This window comes from Bos taurus, chromosome 4 (genome assembly GCF_002263795.3).
Source record: "Bos taurus isolate L1 Dominette 01449 registration number 42190680 breed Hereford chromosome 4, ARS-UCD2.0, whole genome shotgun sequence".
Lineage (NCBI taxonomy): Eukaryota > Metazoa > Chordata > Mammalia > Artiodactyla > Bovidae > Bos > Bos taurus.
This window is the reverse complement of record NC_037331.1, coordinates 12,272,566-12,290,521: the sequence shown is the minus strand read 5'-3', so window position 1 is coordinate 12,290,521 and position 17,956 is coordinate 12,272,566. Positions and strand designations below refer to the sequence as shown.

At 38.1% G+C, this 17,956-nt stretch overlaps 1 protein-coding gene and 1 long non-coding RNA gene across 14 annotated transcripts in view; one reads left to right on the top strand and one right to left on the bottom strand.

Annotated features, from left to right (window-relative positions):
- Positions 1-17,348, top strand: part of LOC132345066 (uncharacterized) — a 40,119-nt gene extending 22,771 nt beyond the window's left edge. The window contains exon 4 of the long non-coding RNA XR_009494167.1: positions 17,163-17,348. This is a non-coding gene — a long non-coding RNA (uncharacterized lncRNA). The remainder of the gene's footprint in view (positions 1-17,162) is intronic.
- PPP1R9A (protein phosphatase 1 regulatory subunit 9A) overlaps positions 1-17,956 on the bottom strand; it is a 349,347-nt gene that overhangs the window by 249,706 nt on the left and 81,685 nt on the right. The gene's annotated exons all lie outside the window — the stretch shown is intronic.

Below are 17,956 nucleotides of genomic sequence, written 5' to 3'. Positions count from 1 at the left end.
ACTATTATGTAATAAGGAAATAAGCTTTACTGAACCAGCTATTAAATTTTTGGATTTGTTACTGCAGACAGGGGCTTCCCTGGTGGCTCAGATGGTAAAGATTCTGACTGCAATGCAGGAGATCCAGGTTTGATCCCTGAGTCAGGAAGATCCCCTGGAGAAGGGAATGGTATCCACTCTAGTACTCTTGACTGGAGAATTCCATGGACAGAGGAGCCTGGCAGGCTACAATCCCCGGGGGCACAAAGAGTTGGACATGACTGAGTGACTAACACTGTCACTGCAGACTACCCTAACTGAAACAGGATCTCACAGTAAGGTTAATACTCTCTCAACCACTGTTCCTTTTTGCAATCTACTCTACAAAGAAATATATCAAGAAATCTATATGGAGTCTCTATGGAACATCTTTAAAGCTCACATATATATACAATGCTACCTGTGGGGAGATTTCTAGTAGGTTTTCCATCCCCTAGAAATCCTTTATGTAAATCAGAATGCAAATAGTAAAATAGACGGTGTAGTACCATCAAACTACACCCACCAAAGGCATCGGCCTTTTAACTGGGTCTCAGGGACGGGGGAGCCTGGTGGGCTGCTGTCTATGGGGTCGCACAGAGTCGGACACGACTGAAGTGACTTAGCAGCAGCAGCAGCCTATTATACCAATCATCTAATTGGACCCTCACAACAAAACTGTGAAATAGATATTATCCCTATTTTACAGAAAGAAAAAACTGGAACAGTTTCCATAACTGTATAACAGACACAAATGGAAAACTAAACGTGGAATTTAACACTGTTTTAATAGATACCCAAAGCTAGCTCATTTATTTATATAATACTTGGATTAGACTTCCAAGTTTTCCTAGACTTCTCCAAGTATTTACATATTTGTTGGTATACACAAGCTATAAAATAAACATTTCTTCATAGTATAATTGGGCCTTAAAATAAAGTCACTATTGCAATTCAGTAAAAATTTATTGGGCTTTTATTCTTACACATTATATATAATTAGGAGGCACACGTGTGTGATTCTCAATCCGACTTTTGCCCCCCACAGGACATTTGGCAATGTTGGAGACATTCATGGTTGTCAAAAATGGGGGAGGAAAATACCACTAGTGGAGAAGAACAAAAACACTGCTAAATATCCTCCACTACACGAGAAAGTCCCTTAGAACAAAGAATTATCTGATTCAAACATCATAGTACATAGGTTAAGACACCCACCTTAGAGTAATTTACAATCTAGGGCAAAACGCTATACTCCAGTGAAGCCCCTAAAATTTAGGATGACCATTTAAATTAAAAAGGTGGCTCCAAAAAGATGCAAGGGTAGACCAGATATTAAAAACACATACACTCATACACACACATACCTATTAGACCTTGAAACTGTGCTTCTCCAAGGATGACAGGAGGCAGTGGTAAGATAACTAAATAGATGGAGGAGCAAACAAACCCTGTCAGACCTCAGGCAGCCCACATCAGAATTGAGAAGGGGCAGGGTTCTCGAAATTACTCTTTAAAATTAAAATCAGGACTTCCTGGCAGTCCAGTGGTCAAGACTCCACACTCTCAATGCAAGCAGCACAGGTGTGATCCCTGGTTGGGGAGCTAAGATCCCACATGCCACATAGTGTAGCCAAAAAATTAAAATGTAGTCACTTTCATTTTTTCTCAAAGACCTACTTGAAGGCACTATCCTACTAAATGAAAAGTGAATTTCCTGTGTTGTAAAAATATTTTTAAACATCAGTTATAATAGGTTGTGGACCTTATTCAGGGCCTTCTTTTCAAAGGAGCATCAAAATGGTTAAGACCTCAATTTATTTTCTTCCTTATGTTAACTGCAAACTGGAACAAATGACTCAGATCTCTCAGTGGGACTCTTGGTAAAATCTGACCAAGAAGGCTAATACAAAAATATTAAGGCATGAAAAACGTAGTTAAAAATCTCTCCATAAACATATCAGTAAGTTTTTTATAAAATTATAATCTATAATAAAGATGCCAAAAATAAGGCTAGATTATTTCTAAGAGCCTCTTCATTTCTGGTCCCATCACTTCATGGCAAACAGATGTGGGAAAAATTGAAACAGTGATAGATTTTATTTTCTTGGGCTCCAAAATCACTGCAGGTGGTGATTGCAGCCATGAAATTAAAAGACACTTGCTCCTTGGAAGAAAAGCTATGACAAACCTAGATAGCATAATAAAAAGCAGACACGTCACTTTGCCAACAAAGGTCTGTCTAGTCAAAGCTATGGTTTCTCCAGTAGTCATATACAGATGTGAGAGTTGGACTATAAAGAAGCCTGAGCACCAAAGAATTGATGCTTCTGAACTGTGGTGTTGGAGAAGACTCTTGAGAGTCCCTTGGACTGCAAGGAGATCCAACCAGTGCATCCTAAAGGACATCAGTCCTGAATATTCAATGGAAGCGCTGATGCTGAAGCTGAAGCTCCACTACTTTGGCTACCTGATGCAAAGAGCCGAGTCATTGGAAAAAACCCTGATGCTGGAAAAGATTGAGGACAGGAGGAGAAGGGGGTGACAGAGGATGAGATGGTTGGATGGAATCATCGACTCACTGGATATATAAGTTTGAGCAAACTCCAGGAGATAGTGAAGGACAGGGAAGCCTGGCATGCTGAAACCCATGGGTTTGCAAAGAGTCAGACACAACTAAGCAACTGAACAATGACAACAATTTCTAAAACTGTATGTATGATTCTACACATCAATATTTTGTATATCTTTAGGTGAGAACAATGTTAGATAACAGAAAAAAAAAAACTAATTTTCTTATTAACATCTGTTCAGCGGGGTTAAAGGAATTCTCAAATATTGTGAGTTGCTAAGTTTATAGCAGTTATTTATATAGGCTGCTACAAATAAAACCAGAACATTTTTCTGAACCACAGATCTTAAAGAAATTCGGTATTGACTTTTCTGGTAGATGTTGACCATAACCAGATGCTAGTATATAACATTTTACAAAATATATGATCCTAAAATGATCTGAAATTTGAGTTTCTGAAAATAAAAGGTTTAAACTCACTAGGTGAATAATTTAAAATTATCCCATAAAAATTTTTACACTATGATTAAGTGTTTTGAAATGCGAGTAAACTAGTATGACTCTGAATGGAATTCTCTAATACGTTTATCTCTGTGACTACATGTGTTGGAATGTTTTAAAATCATATTTAAACTCTTATAAAGGCTTATTATAAGAGAAATACTCAACACTAATGTTTAAGACATTATTTTTTTAACTGTTATTCTCTATAAAATTAATTCATAGATTATTCACAAATCATCGGCTTTACTACATCTTTAATAAATTGTGAGGGCCTTCCTAGTGGCACAGATGGTAAAGGATCTGCCTATAATGCAGGAGACCTTAGTTCCAACCCTGAGTTGGAAAGATCCCATGGAGAAGGGAATGACTACCTACTCTAGTATTCTTGCCTGGAGAATTCCATGGAAAGAGGAGCCTGGAGGGCTACAGTCCACACAGTCGCAAAGAGTCGGACATGACTTAGTGATTAACACTTTTAATAAACTGTAGAAGATTACTGTATTCAGCCCTATGGAGAAAACTGTAAGTGGATTATATAATTACAAAGCAAAATAAGTGGTAAGAAGAATGAAAGAGTTAAAAAGTAAATAAATGATTTCATCAAAATGTAAAACATTTAATTTTTGTTGAGGATACAGTAGTGAAAAAAAGAGATAAAATCCCTGCCCAGATGCAGCTTAGAGGCTAGTGGACTAGAACATAATGAGCAGAATGTACATTCTAGCATACTTTACTAACAAATGAGTGTATGTTTCCATAAAAATTAATTGCATCATCCCTGTTCTAGGAACATCAAGAATCTTTCCCCAGTTGATTGGCAAAAAAAAAAAATAGATTTCTTCCTTTCCACTGGAAAACACCCATTAGATCTTTGGTACGATATATACTGTCATCAGTGAGAAAGAATCACCATTTCTGGGGTGTTCTCCTTCCTTCAGCATGGCAGTGTGCAACAGGATATGTTGGATGAAATGAGTGTTTAACAAATTAACTCCAAGGTGGCAATATCTAACAGTATACCAGTTAGACTATATACTCCTCTGGGTTGGGAGAAAAAAGCTAATTCAGGCACAGAGTGTCCAGAATTGGTATTAACATGACAGATCTTTATTCTTCTTTTCAGAGGCTTTAAACAGCTCCATACACAAGGAATGCATTCACTAAATATGTACTCACAAATTAGTTAATTTAGACGTGCACAATAAAGTTTATATTAGAAAAGTTACAGACAGGGTAATAACAAAGTGATACAGAAACAGCATAATGACAAAGCAAGCTTTCTTTAAAGATTTTAAACCCTTCTCATAGATTTTTTTTTTTTTTTAAAGAGACACAATATAAGCCAGATGTGTCCTCTCTCTCTCTCTCTAATGGCTTTTTGGGGGGCTCACTTGTTGTTTTGAAATAATTTTCTTATAAAATTACCAGCGATTGCACTGCCATAGCTTAGCCAGAAAGCAAAAGGAATGACTGTGACTTCACTGGTTTGAAGGGATACACACAAATCTGTTCCATTCACATATTTTTCTGACAGATTGCCTGATACCCATGGTACAGAAATTTTTTGTCCTAAAACGATGAAGAAAGCAGGAGACGGTCAACTTTTTACTCAAAGTCAAGCAAAACAAAAGCAGAAATAATCAATTATTCCTTCACTTCCAGCAAGAAATGCCAGCACACTGCAGCATTCAACACAAACATTACTTCCAGTACTCGATAACAGCCCTGCTACATGGGGTGCCTTCACCTGCTCCCTTACCATGATCCCTTAAAATAAGCTAATGATCCAGGGCATCTTTTTCTTCCTCTTTCCCCTTCTGATTTTATATGAAGACAAAAGAAAATTAACCTGAATGCTTCCAAGGCAGTGGTTCTCATTCTAACTACATGTTACCTATGGAAAACACTATAAGTTTCCTTAAAAAAAAAAAAAAGAAATACCAAATGATCCAGCAATTCCACTAATAGGCATTTATTCAAAGTAAGAAAAAACACTAAATACAAAAAAAATAAATGTATCCCTTTGCTTATTGCAGCATTACTTATCATAGCCAAGATATGGAAGCAAACTAAGCAACCATCAATAGACGAATGGATAAAGAAGATGTGGTATACATATACAATAGAATACTACTCAGCTATAAAAAAAAAGAATGAAAATTTGCCACTTTCAACACATGGATGGACCTACAGGGTATTATGCTAAGTAAAGTAAGTCAGAGAAAAACAAATACCATATGATTTTACTTATATGTGTGACCTAAAAAACAAAACAAATGAACAAAAAGAACAAAACGGAAGCAAGTTACAGATATAGAAAATAAATAGGTGGTGGCCATAGGGGCTTAGCAGCAGAGGCGTCAAAAAAAAAAAAAAAAAAGGTGAGGTAGATTAAAAGGTATAAACTTCCTGTTGCAAAATGAATGAATCCATAATTATGTAATATGCTTGCATGGTGACATATTATAACTAGACTTACTGTGGTGATAATTTTGAAATGCATATAAAAGAATCACTATTCGAGGTCAGGGGCAGCAACCGGGAGGAGCTACCCCACGCCCGAAGCCAGGGGCGGCGGCAGGGAGGACGAAGCCCACATCCAAGGAGCTGTGGCTGCGTGGATGCAGGAGGGCCTAGAGGAGCTATCCCACATTGAAGGTCAGGAAGGGCAGTGGTGAAGAGATACCCCAAGCCCAAGGTAAGAGAAACCCAAGTAAGATGGTAGGTGTTGCAAGAGGGCATCAGAGGGCAGACACACTGAAACCATACTCACAGAAAACTAGTCAACCTAATCACAATAGGACCACAGCCTTGTCTAACTCAATGAAACTAAGCCATGCCCATGGGGCAACCCAAGATGGGAAAGTCATGGTGGAGAGATCTGACAGAATGTGGTCCACTGAAGAAGGGAATGGCAAACCACTTCAGTATTCTTGCCTTGAGAACCCCATTAACAGTATGAAAAGGCAAAATGATAGGATACTGAAAGAGGAACTCCCCAGGTCGGTAGGGGCCCAATATGCTACTGGAGATCAGTGGAGAAATAACTCCAGAAAGAATGAAGGGATGGAGCCAAAGCAAAAACAATACCCAGCTGTGGATGTAACTGATAATAGAAGCAAGGTCTGATGCTATAAAGAGCAATATTGCATAGGAACCTGGAACGTCAGGTCCATGAATCAAGGCAAATTGGAAGTGGTCAAACAGGAGATGGCAAGAGTGAATGTTGACATCCTAGGAATCAGCGAACTCAAATGGACTGGAGTGGGTGAATTTAACTCAGATGACCATTATATCTACTACTGCGGGCAGGAATCACTAGGAAGAAATGGAGTGGCCATCATGGTCAACAAAAGAGTCTGAAATGCAGTACTTGGATGCAATCTCAAAAACGACAGAATGATCTCTGTTCGTTTCCAAGGCAAACCATTCAATATCACAGTAATCCAAGTCTATGCCCCAACCAGTAACACTGAAGAAGCTGAAGTGGAACGGTTCTATGAAGACCTACAAGACCTTTTAGAACTAACACCCCCAAAAGATGTCCTGTTCATTATAGGGGACTGGAACGCAAAACTAGGAAGTCAAAAACACCTGGTGTAACGGGCAAATTTGGCCTTGGAATACGGAATGAAGCAGGGCAAAGACTAATAGAGTTTTGCCAAGAAAATGTACTGGTCATAGCAAACACCCTCTTCCAACAACACAAGAGAAGACTCTACACATGGACATCACCAGATGGTCAACACTGAAATATGATTGATTATATTCTTTGCAACCAAAGACGGAGAAGCTCTATACAGTCAGCAAAAACAAGACCAGGAGCTGACTGTGGCTCATATCATGAACTCGTTATTACCAAATTCAGACTTAAATTGAAGAAAGTAGGGAAAACCACTGGACCATTCAGGAATGACCTAAATCAAATCCCTTATGATTATACAGTGGAAATGAGAAATAGATTTAAGGGCCTAGATCTGATAGATAGAGTGCCTGATGAACTATGGAATGAGGTTCGTGACATTGTACAGGAGACAGGGATCAAGACCATCTCATGGAAAAGAAATGCAAAAAAGCAAAATGGCTGTCTGAGGAAGCCTTACAAATAGCTGTGAAAAGAAGAGAAGCAAAAAGCAAAGGAGAAAAGGAAAGATATAAGCATTTGAATGCAGAGTTCCAAAGAATAGCAAGGAGAGATAAGAAAGCCTTCTTCAGTGATCAGTGCAATAAAAATAGAGGAAAACAACAGAATGGGAAAGACTAGAGATCTCTTCAAGACAATTAGAGATACCAAGGGGATATTTCATGCAAAGATAGGCTCGATAAAGGACAGAAATGATATGGACCTAACAGAAGCAGAAGATATTAAGAAGAGGTGGCAAGAATACACAGAAGAACTGTACAAAAAAGATCTTCATGACCCAGATAATCACGATGGTGTGATCACTCAACTAGAGCCAGACATCCTGGAATGTGAAGTCAAGTGGGCCTTAGAAAGCATCACTACAAACAAACCTAGTGGAGGTGATGGAATTCCAGTTGAGCTATTTCAAATCCTGAAAGATGATGCTGTGAAAGTGCTGCACTCAATATGCCAGCAAATTTGGAAAACTCAGCAGTGGCCACAGGACTGGAAAAGGTCAGTTTTCATTCCAATCCCAAAGAAGGACAATGACAAAGAATGCTCAAACTACCACACAATTGCACTCATCTCACACGCTAGGAAATAATGCTCGAAATTCTCCAAGCCAGGCTTTAGCAACATGTGAACCATGAACTTCCAGATGTTCAAGCTGGTTTTAGAAAAGACAGAAGAACCAGAGATCAAATTGCCAACATCATCTGGATCATCAAAAAAGCAAGAGAATTCTGGAAAAATATTTATTTCTGCTTCATTGACTATGCCAAAGCCTTGGACTGTGTGGATCACAATAAACTGTGGAAAATTCTGAAAGAGATGGGAGTACCAGACCACCTGACCTGCCTCTTGAGAAACCTGTATGCAGGTCAGGAAGCAACAGTTAGAACTGGACATGGAACAACAGACTGGTTCCAAGGAGGAAAAGGAGTACGTCAAGGCTGTATATTGTCACCCTGCTTATTTAACTTATATGCAGAGTACATCATGAGAAATGCTGGGCTGGAAGAAGCACAAGCTGGAATCAAGATTGCCAGGAAAAATATCAATAACCTCAGATATGCAAATGATACCACCTTTATGGCAGAAAGTGAAGAGGAACTAAAGAGCCTCTTGATGAAAGTGAAAGAGGAGAGTGAAAAAGTTGGCTTTTCAACACTCAAAAAACTAAGACCATGGCATCCGGTCCCATCATTTCATGGCACAGAGATGGGGAAACAGTGGAAACAGTGGCTGACTTTATTTTTCTGGGCTCCAAAATCACTGCAGATGGTGATCGCAGCCATGAAATTAAAAGACCCTTGCTCCTTAGAAGGAAAGTTATGAACAACCCAGACAGAATATTAAAAAGCAGAGACATTATGAGAGAGTAATTTCCAGGCAGGTTGATAAAAAGTCCAGGGGTCCCCAAGGAGAGAGGGGTCTGGAATTATCAAGGAGGACGAATGGACAGACTTTTTTTTCCTCTACATTCCTTAGGATTAGATAACAATAATGTATACTGCCTGAGGACAGTCTCTGCAATAAACCTTCTGGCTAATTCTGTTATCTTAAAATGTAAATTATGGGAGTAGGTCTGGTGAGGTCTTTACAACCTCCAGAAATTCTTTGGATTCTTTGGAGAATATATAACTCCATTGCTAACACTAGCAAGCAGGTACTCTTTCTGCCCTCTTCTGATGCCTATGTCAGAAGCTTTCTCTATCTCCTTTATACTTTAATAAAACTTTATTACACAAAAGTTCTGAGCGATCAAGCCTCGTCTCTGGCCCCAGATTGAATTCTTCTCCTCCAGATGCCAAGAATCCTGGCATCTTTTTGTGATTAAGCAACAACCTTTCAATTACTTCACCAACAAAGGTCCGTCTAGTCAAGGCTATGGTTTTTCCAGTAGTCATGTATGGATGTAAGAGTTGGACATTAAAGAAAGCTGAGCGCAGAAGAACTGATGCTTTTGAACTGTGGTGCTGGAGAAGACTCTTGAGAGTCCCTTGTACTGCAAGGAGATCCAACCAGTCCATCCTAAAAGAGATCAGTCCTGGGTGTTCATTGGAGGAACTGATGTTGAAGCTGAAACTCCAACACCTTGGCCAGGTGTTGCAAAGAGCTGACTCATTTGAAAAGACCCTGATTCTGGGAGGGATTGGGGGCAGGAGGAGAAGGGGACGACAGAGGATGAGATGGTTGGATGGCATCACCAACACAATGGACATGGGTTTGGGTGGACTCCGGGAGTTGGTGATGGACAGGGAGGCCTGGTGTGCTGAGGTTCATGGGGTCGCAAAGAGTGGACACGACTGAGCGACTGAACTGAACTGGAAAATCTCTTCAAGAAAAGTAGAGATACCAAGGGAACATTTCATGCAAAGATGGGCTCAATAAAGGAAAGAAATGGTATGGACTGAACAGAAGCAGAAGATATTAAGAAGAGATTGTAAGAATACACAGAAGAACTGTACAAAAAAGATCTTCATGACCCAGATAATCATGATGGTATGATCACTCATCTAGAGCCAGACATCCTGGAATGTGAAGTCAAGTGGGCCTTAGGAAGAATCACTACAAACAAAGCTAGTGGAGGTGATGGAATTCCAGTTGAGCTATTTCAAATCCTGAAAGATGATGCTGTGAAAGTGCTGCACTCAATATGCCAGCAAATTTGGAAAACTCAGCAGTGGCCACAGGACTGGAAAAGGTCAGTTTTTATTCCAATCCCAAAGAAGGATAATGACAAAGAATGCTCAAACTACCGCACAATTGCACTCATCTCACACGCTAGGAAATAATGCTCGAATTTCTCCAAGCCAGGCTTTAGCAACATGTGAACCATGAACTTCCAGATGTTCAAGCTGGTTTTAGAAAAGGTAGAGGAACTAGAGATCAAATTGCCATCATCCACTGGATCATCAAAAAAGCAAGAGAATTCTGGAAAAACATCTATTTCTGCTTTATTGACTATGCCAAAGCCTTGGACTGTGTGGATCACAATAAACTGTGGAAAATTCTGAAAGAGATGGGAGTACCAGACCACCTGATCTGCTTCTTGAGAAACCTGTATGCAGGTCAGGAAGCAACAGTTAGAACTGGACATGGAACAACAGACTGGTTCCAAGGAGGAAAAGGAGTACGTCAAGGCTGTATATTGTCACCCTGTTTATTTAACTTCTATGCAGACTACATCATGAGAAACACTAGGCTGGCAGAAGCACAAGCTGGAATCAAGATTGCCAGGAGAAATATCAATAACCTCAGATATGCAGATGACACCACCCTTATAGCAGAAAGTGAAGAAGAACTAAAGAGCCTCTTGATGAAAGTGAAAGAGGAGAGTGAAAAAGTTGGCTTAAAGCTCAACATTCAGAAAACTAAGATCATGGCATCCATTCCCATCACTTCATGGCAAATAGATGGGGAAACAGTGGCTGACCTTATTTTAGGGGGCTCAAAAATCACTGCAGATGGTGAGTGCAGCTGTGAAATGAAAAGACGCTTACTCCTTGGAAGGAAAGTTATGACCAACCTAGACGGCATATTAGAAAGCAGAGACATTACTTTGCCAAGAAAGGTCTGTCTAGTCAAGGCTATGGTTTTTCCAGTGGTCATGTATGGATGTGAGAGTTGGACTTTAAAGAAAGATGACCCTGAAGAACTGATGCTTTTGAACTGTTTTGTTGAAGAAGACTCTTGAGAGTCTGTTGGACTGCAAGGAGATCCAACCAGTCCATCCTAAAGTAGATCAGTCCTGGGTGTTCACTGAAAGGACTGATATTGAAACTCCAGTACTTTGGCCTCCTGATGTGAAGAGCTGACTCATTTGAAAAGACCCTGATGCTGGGAAAGATTGAGGGCAGGAGGAGAAGGGGACGACAGAGGAAGAGATGGTTGGATGGCATCACTGACTCAATGGACATGGGTTTGGGTGGACTCTGGGAGTTGGTGATGGACAGAGAGGACTGGTGTGCTGTGGTTCATGGGGTCACAAAGAGTCGGACATGATTGAGCGACTCAACTGAACTGAACTGAACAGCGTAATATATCCTTAAAGTCTGTTGTAGAAAAAGTATTTAATGTGTGATATAACATAACGTACCTTTTGTGCTCAGGCTCAAAAGAATTGGACATGACTTAGTGAGTAAACAACAATAATGTTGTGTTATAGGAACCAATACAGCATTGTAGGTCAATCATACTTCAAAAACCAAAAAAAAAAAACTTACAGAGAAAGAGATCAGATGTGTGGTTACCAGAGACGGGGTTGGGTGAATTCGATGAAGGTGGTGAAAAGGTCCAAACTTCCAGTTATATATGATAAATAAGTACTAATGATGCAATGTACAACATTACAGAAATATAAATAAGACTGCCATACATTTTATATGGAAGAGAGTAAATTCTAAGAGTTCTTATCACAAGGGAAAAAGTTTTTCTATGTCTTTAATTTTGTATCTTTATGAGATGTTAAAGTTCACTAAACTTTTTCATGATATACACCAATCAAATCATTATGTTTACACTTATACAGTGCTGTATGTCAATATGTATCAATTACCGCACTTACTCAGTGCTGTATGAATTACCTATGGAACCAACCATTATTGAGCCCCACTTCAAATCAGTAATATATCAGAATCTCTGGGGGTCTCACCATATTGGTAATTTTAAAAAGTGATTCTAAAGAAAAACCAGGGTTGAAAACCAAAGTTTTGATTAAAAAAAAAAAATCAGGAGACTGGGAGCTGCTTCCCCTTACTTTAAATTATTCCTATAAAAATGTATACAAAGATTAAGGTATCTCACCAAAAGAGAAACTTCTTGTTTGAGTACTGAGGGACCAAACAAATGTCATATTTTTGTTTCCTAATCAGAAAGTTTTCAGATTGAAGAAACATACCCTTTTAAAATATCATGGTTTAGTACATGGTAGACTTTAATTTCTAAATGATTTTGCTTAGAATCAATAATGAAGATTTTTTTTTTTTTTACCTAAAGTACAGGATAGTAACTGAGCAACTATGTTTTGTAACAACTAACAGAACCAGGGAATTGTTATTTCCTTGTTCATTTTAGAGAGAGGCATGCACCTACATTTTATGCATGATTCTTCATATTAATAGGGACACAAAGTAATTACTCATGAGTTTTTCCTAACAGGTTTGAATCTGAAAACAGATTCCAATACTGAAAACAGAAGAAAACAATTGTCATCTTTAGTCACTAAGAATTATGTCTCACTAACATAATTACTAATGAATCCAAAAATAAAATAGAAATAATAACACTTTTAAAGGCAATCTTCTGTAGATTAGTTCTTATATACTTTTTAAACATGTGTCCTTTACATGTATCTGGTGGGGCTTTTTGATAAGCTACAATGACACTGGTAATTCTCCAATCATAAAGCCTCAAGATCAGCTTCCCATAGACATATACACTGGATACTACTGCAGTGTGGCTATTCACGGAATTATGAGGCTGGCCTCTTCTTTTCTAGACACAGATATTACAAGTATCACTGATGGAATGTAAATAAAGAGTAAATCAATGTATGCTTTCACTACAGTGTAAAGACATCAGAAGGGCACACACCATATACAGGCAAGTTAAATACCTACAATTCCATTCAATTAGTGGGTCTTGGGTTGAAAACATACCTGATTTCTTTCTGTTTCTGATCTGTTCTTCCTAGGAGATGGTATTTCTTCTTTCATATTTATTTCTGATCTTAGGCCGCATAAAAGCTTTCAACTCTATATTTTTCTCTTAGCTCTGGGTTCAAAATTCACAAATACATCTTCAGGTCCAAGCTATTCTCCTTGCCTTCAACTGAGTGTTCTTTCAGTGAAGATTCCTACATTCTCCTAACAGGCACTCCCAACAAGTTTTTCCTTTCATTTTAGCCAACTAGCACCTTCCTCAGGTACCATTTTCTCGTGCCTTACCTAGACACCCATCCCCACTATCTCTCAACTTTTTTTTGCTTTCTAGAATCTACAAGTCTTAGATAGACTCCCATATGGTTCATAACCCTGACTTCTTCTTTGAAAGCCTTTTTAAGTGGAATATTGTATCAACACACTTCACTTGGTGTAGAAAGAAATTGTATTCTGTATTATTATAATTTTTGTAGTAATATTCATATACTTGAAATACTATACTCATATACTTTTAGCCACATATTTTTTAACAGTTTGAAGCCTCCCCTCAACCATTCCCCAATGGTTTCAGTATGAAAAGCAGTTTTCACTTCCGCAAAGTATTCTGAAGAGCTAGCTAGTTCCTCTTAACAGAGCAACATCAGTGTTTACCATAGGTGAAGCCACTTTACAATCACCACAGAGAGGGCACTTTATACTAAAGTTCTCTTTTCTAAAAAGCGTGGCTTGTGAGGGACAAGTGAATGCTAAAACATTTCAAATAATTCTGTCAGTGATTAACATTTAGAATAGACATACCTGAATTAATGCCATCACTCAGAACACTAAAGTTTCCTTTGTTTGTTTTTGTTTCTCAAATGTGCCTCTGGAAAAAGAGAGCTTACTATCAGATTTTAATGACCTCTGCTGTCTTTAACACAAATTAGAAAACCTGTGATATAGGTACACTTCAGATTTCAGAAGGCAATAAAAAGTAACTCCTTTCAAACTGATGACCAAAAAACATTAATCAAAAACATAAGGAATATGGAAAATGAAACACGATTAATACTAAAGAAATAAGGCTAACAAATAAAAACAAAATTTGTGTTTCAACTGATTTCAGTTCAGTCGTTCAGTTGTCTCCGACTCTTAGTGACCCTGTGGACTGCAGCACGCCAAGCTTCCCTATCTATCACCAACTCCCGAAGTCCGCCCAAACCCATGTCCATCAAGTCAGTGATGCCATCCAACCATCTCATCCTCTGTCATCCACTTCTCCTCCTGCTACCAATCTTTCCCAGCATCAGGATCTTTTCCAATGAGTCAGCTCTGCGCATCAGGTGGCCAAAGTATTGGAGTTTCAGCTTCAGCATCAGTCCTTCCAATGAATATTCAGGACTTGAGGACATTCCTTGAGGATTGACTGGATGGATCTCCTTGCAGTCCAAGGGACTCTCAAGAGTCTTCTCCAACACCACAGTCCAAAAGCATCAGTTCTTCAGCGCTCAGCTTTCTTCATAGTCCCAACTCTCACATCCATACATGACTATTGGAAAAACCATAGCCTTGACTGGATGGACCTTTGCTGGCAAAGTAATGTCTCTGCTTTTTAATATGCTGTCTAGGTTGGTCATAACATTTCTCCCAAGGAGTAAACATCTTTTAATTTCATGGCTGCAATCACTATCTGCAGTGATTTTGGAGACCAAAGAAATAAAGTCTGACACTGTTTCACTGTTTCCCCATATATTTGCCATGAAGTGATGGGACCAAATGCCATGATCTTAGTTTTCTGAATGTTGAGCTTTAAGCCAACTTCTTCACTCTCCTCTTTCACTTTCATCAACAGGCTCTTTATTTCTTATTTGCTTTCTGCCATAAGGGTGGTATCGTCTGACTATCTGAGGTTATTGATATTTCTCCCGGCAATCTTGATTCTAGCTTGTGCTTCCTCCAGCCCAGCATTTCTCATGATGTACTCTGTATATAAATTAAATAAGCAGGGTGACAATATACAGCCTGACGTACTCCTTTTCCTATCTGGAACCAGTCTGTTGTTCCATGTCCAATTCTAACTGTGGCTTCCTGACCATCTGATTTAAACCACTGCAAAAATCCCTCAAGGCATCATTTTATTCTCCTCATATTCATTGTGGGAGTCACACGACAATTAGATCTGTTAAAATCTCATAACTTGTTTCTTTTCAATGTATTATATGACACAAAGGTTCTTATTCCCTGGAAGATTTAATACCTTTTGCCTTTCAACTTTTCTGCCTGTATATAAATGCTTATCACTGTGATGGTTATTCAGGATGAGAGGGGAAAAGACCAGTTCAAAAAGCTTCAAATTTTCTATCTCAAAAATGAACGATTTTTCTTTCAATAGTTAAAGGAACAGCTACATGAAGATCCAAGGCTTAATGATAATGCCGGCCAAGTTCTTGTTTACAACAGCCTTCCTGATTCAACTGCAAGCACACGTCCAAATCTAAACGATATGAGCCCCCTGAAACATATGACCTCCAGATGAAACTCCCATCAGTCAAAATTCTTATCTGTAAAACATCAAATTACCACAGCAGCAATAACAAATCTGGGAATCACTGTTTTCTCACCATCTGTTTATATCAGAAACAGATTATTGAGCTAAGGATGTCTTAAGACACAGGGCCCTAGACAAGAGAATTATGATGACATGATTAAACATATAAATATATATATCTCTCTCTCAAAATCAACCTCTGAAATTGTATTATCTCCACTGAGGACAGTGTCACTTCCTCATGATTTCCTTGAATCGAAATTGAAAGTCAGTTCTAATAAAAGTTAATGAAAGCAAATAGATTGTGTCACTTTTTAAAACATAATATCCAGAGACAGTTTAGAATCAGCAAAAAGAACACTGGCCTCAGAGTTCTGTCACTTAACTAGCTGTGTAACTTTGACACAGTCAATTAATCTATCTCTATCACTTACTTTAGCTGGCTACCTACCTTACAGTGAAGCTGAGACAGCAAACAAGGTAACATGCATGAAAACCCTTCCCAAATTGCTCTTTTATAAATGTTAGTAATCAGTCAAAAAACTACAAATTTTATTCCCAATAGGTGATAAATTTTAACCTGGGTAAAGGTAAAAAACATCAAATTTAAGTTATTTAGATGATAAGAAGAATAGACAGAAAAAAGCATCAAATACCACATTAAAAATATAAGACTTTTCCCTATTTGCAGGGCAACAATGGAGACGCAGACATAAAGAAAGAACTTGTGAACTACAAGGAGGGAAGGAGAGGGTGGGATGAATGGAGAGCGTAGCATAGAAACGTATACACTACCATATGTAAAATAGACAGCCGGTGGGAATTTGCTGTGTGACTCAGGGAGCTCAAACCCGTGCTCTGTGATGACCTAGAGGGGTGGGGTGGGGTGGGAGGCAGGAGGGAGGTTCAAGAAAGAGAGGACATATGTATACTCATGGCTGATTCATGTTGCTGTATGGCAGAAACCAATACAATATTATAAAGTAATTATCCTTCAATTAAAAATAAATTTTAAAAAATACAGGACTTTTTAAAAATTCTAATCAGTGTTAGCAAAGGAATGACTACTAAGAGATAGCACTAGAAGAGAGTGAACATATGTGGATGTAAAGCGTATTATGAAAAAATCCACATGAGATTATTACAGTCATGAAAAAATCACTTTTTCAAGATTTGCCAGGCCTGACCATGAGTGCAATGAAATGTGGTAGAACAGACTTCTTGTCTCATTCTACAAACACTTCCTAAACACCTATCATGTAAAAAACACTATGATGGGTGCGGAGTAAGAGTAAGGTAAGAGGAAATTTTCCTGCACTACTTACGGAAAAGCTGTATCACCATGGCATGTCTGGCCTTAATATAAAAATAAGGCAACTTGACTGGTTTTGCCAAAGAGTAATCAACTTCTTGCTCTGTAAAGTAGAACAGCTCAAATAGTTATATCATCAACAATTTGTTTTGAAATATCTTTTTGGGTTTAGTTCATTTGTTCAAAGGCAAATATTAATTGAGCCTCTAATAGTTACAATGGATGTGTCTCAAAGGAAATCTTAACTCTAAAATTACACCACATATAATATATATGTATAACTAAATTATATAATATAATGTATAATGTATATAATATAATGTATAATTATATAATATAATGTATAATGTATATAATATAATGTATAATTATATAATATAATGTATAATTATATAATATAATGTATATAACCAAATTATTTGGTGTTTTCTTCCTAGTTTGTCTTTTCAGTAAGAAGGAGAAAATAAAATAGCAGCAACATTATTCTTCACTACTGAAATCTAGCTACAATTGGTAGACTGAAAGTGAGTGAATCTACTCTGCCTGTTCACCCCTCATCCAACTATGGTGACTGTCCCATTGCTACACTATAGACCACACTAATAAAGCAGTGCATGAACACAGGATGGGTTTCAGGGTGAAATGACTAAGTGTAAGCTCTTAGATTCTGATTGCAGACAGCCCCAGGTGCACACAAAGCACATTGTTGCCAAGAAATACAGTGCAAGCTGTTGACACTCTGCTTCCTTCAATATGAAAACTTCCCCAACAACCCAAGGTCACAACCAATTATCTAAATACTAAGTAGAGTTCAAAGTACAATATTCTTTAGAATATCGTCCAAGTAGTTTCCAGGAGATTAAATAACATAACCACAATAAGAGGAATGAGGAATAAAATCTAGGTATATAACCATCTGCATACAGAATTCTTATAAAATGCATAAGCTGACATCTATCATATAGAAGCAATGAGAAAGCAGAATAAACCAAAGTGCTGGACTGGTTTAAAACAAACTATTGTAAAACTGTTTAAACAGCTATAAGTTACAATACAGTCCATGAGAGTTCAATGCACTACACAAAGGCTAATAGAAAATGAATGGAGTTCTCTAAGAATCTCATGCTGAAACAGCTCAAAATCAAAGGGACCTTTTTTCTTTCTTTCTTTTTTTTCCCCAGTCAAGCTGACCTAAGGAAAATAATACACTGAGTTTGGATAGAAGAGGTCT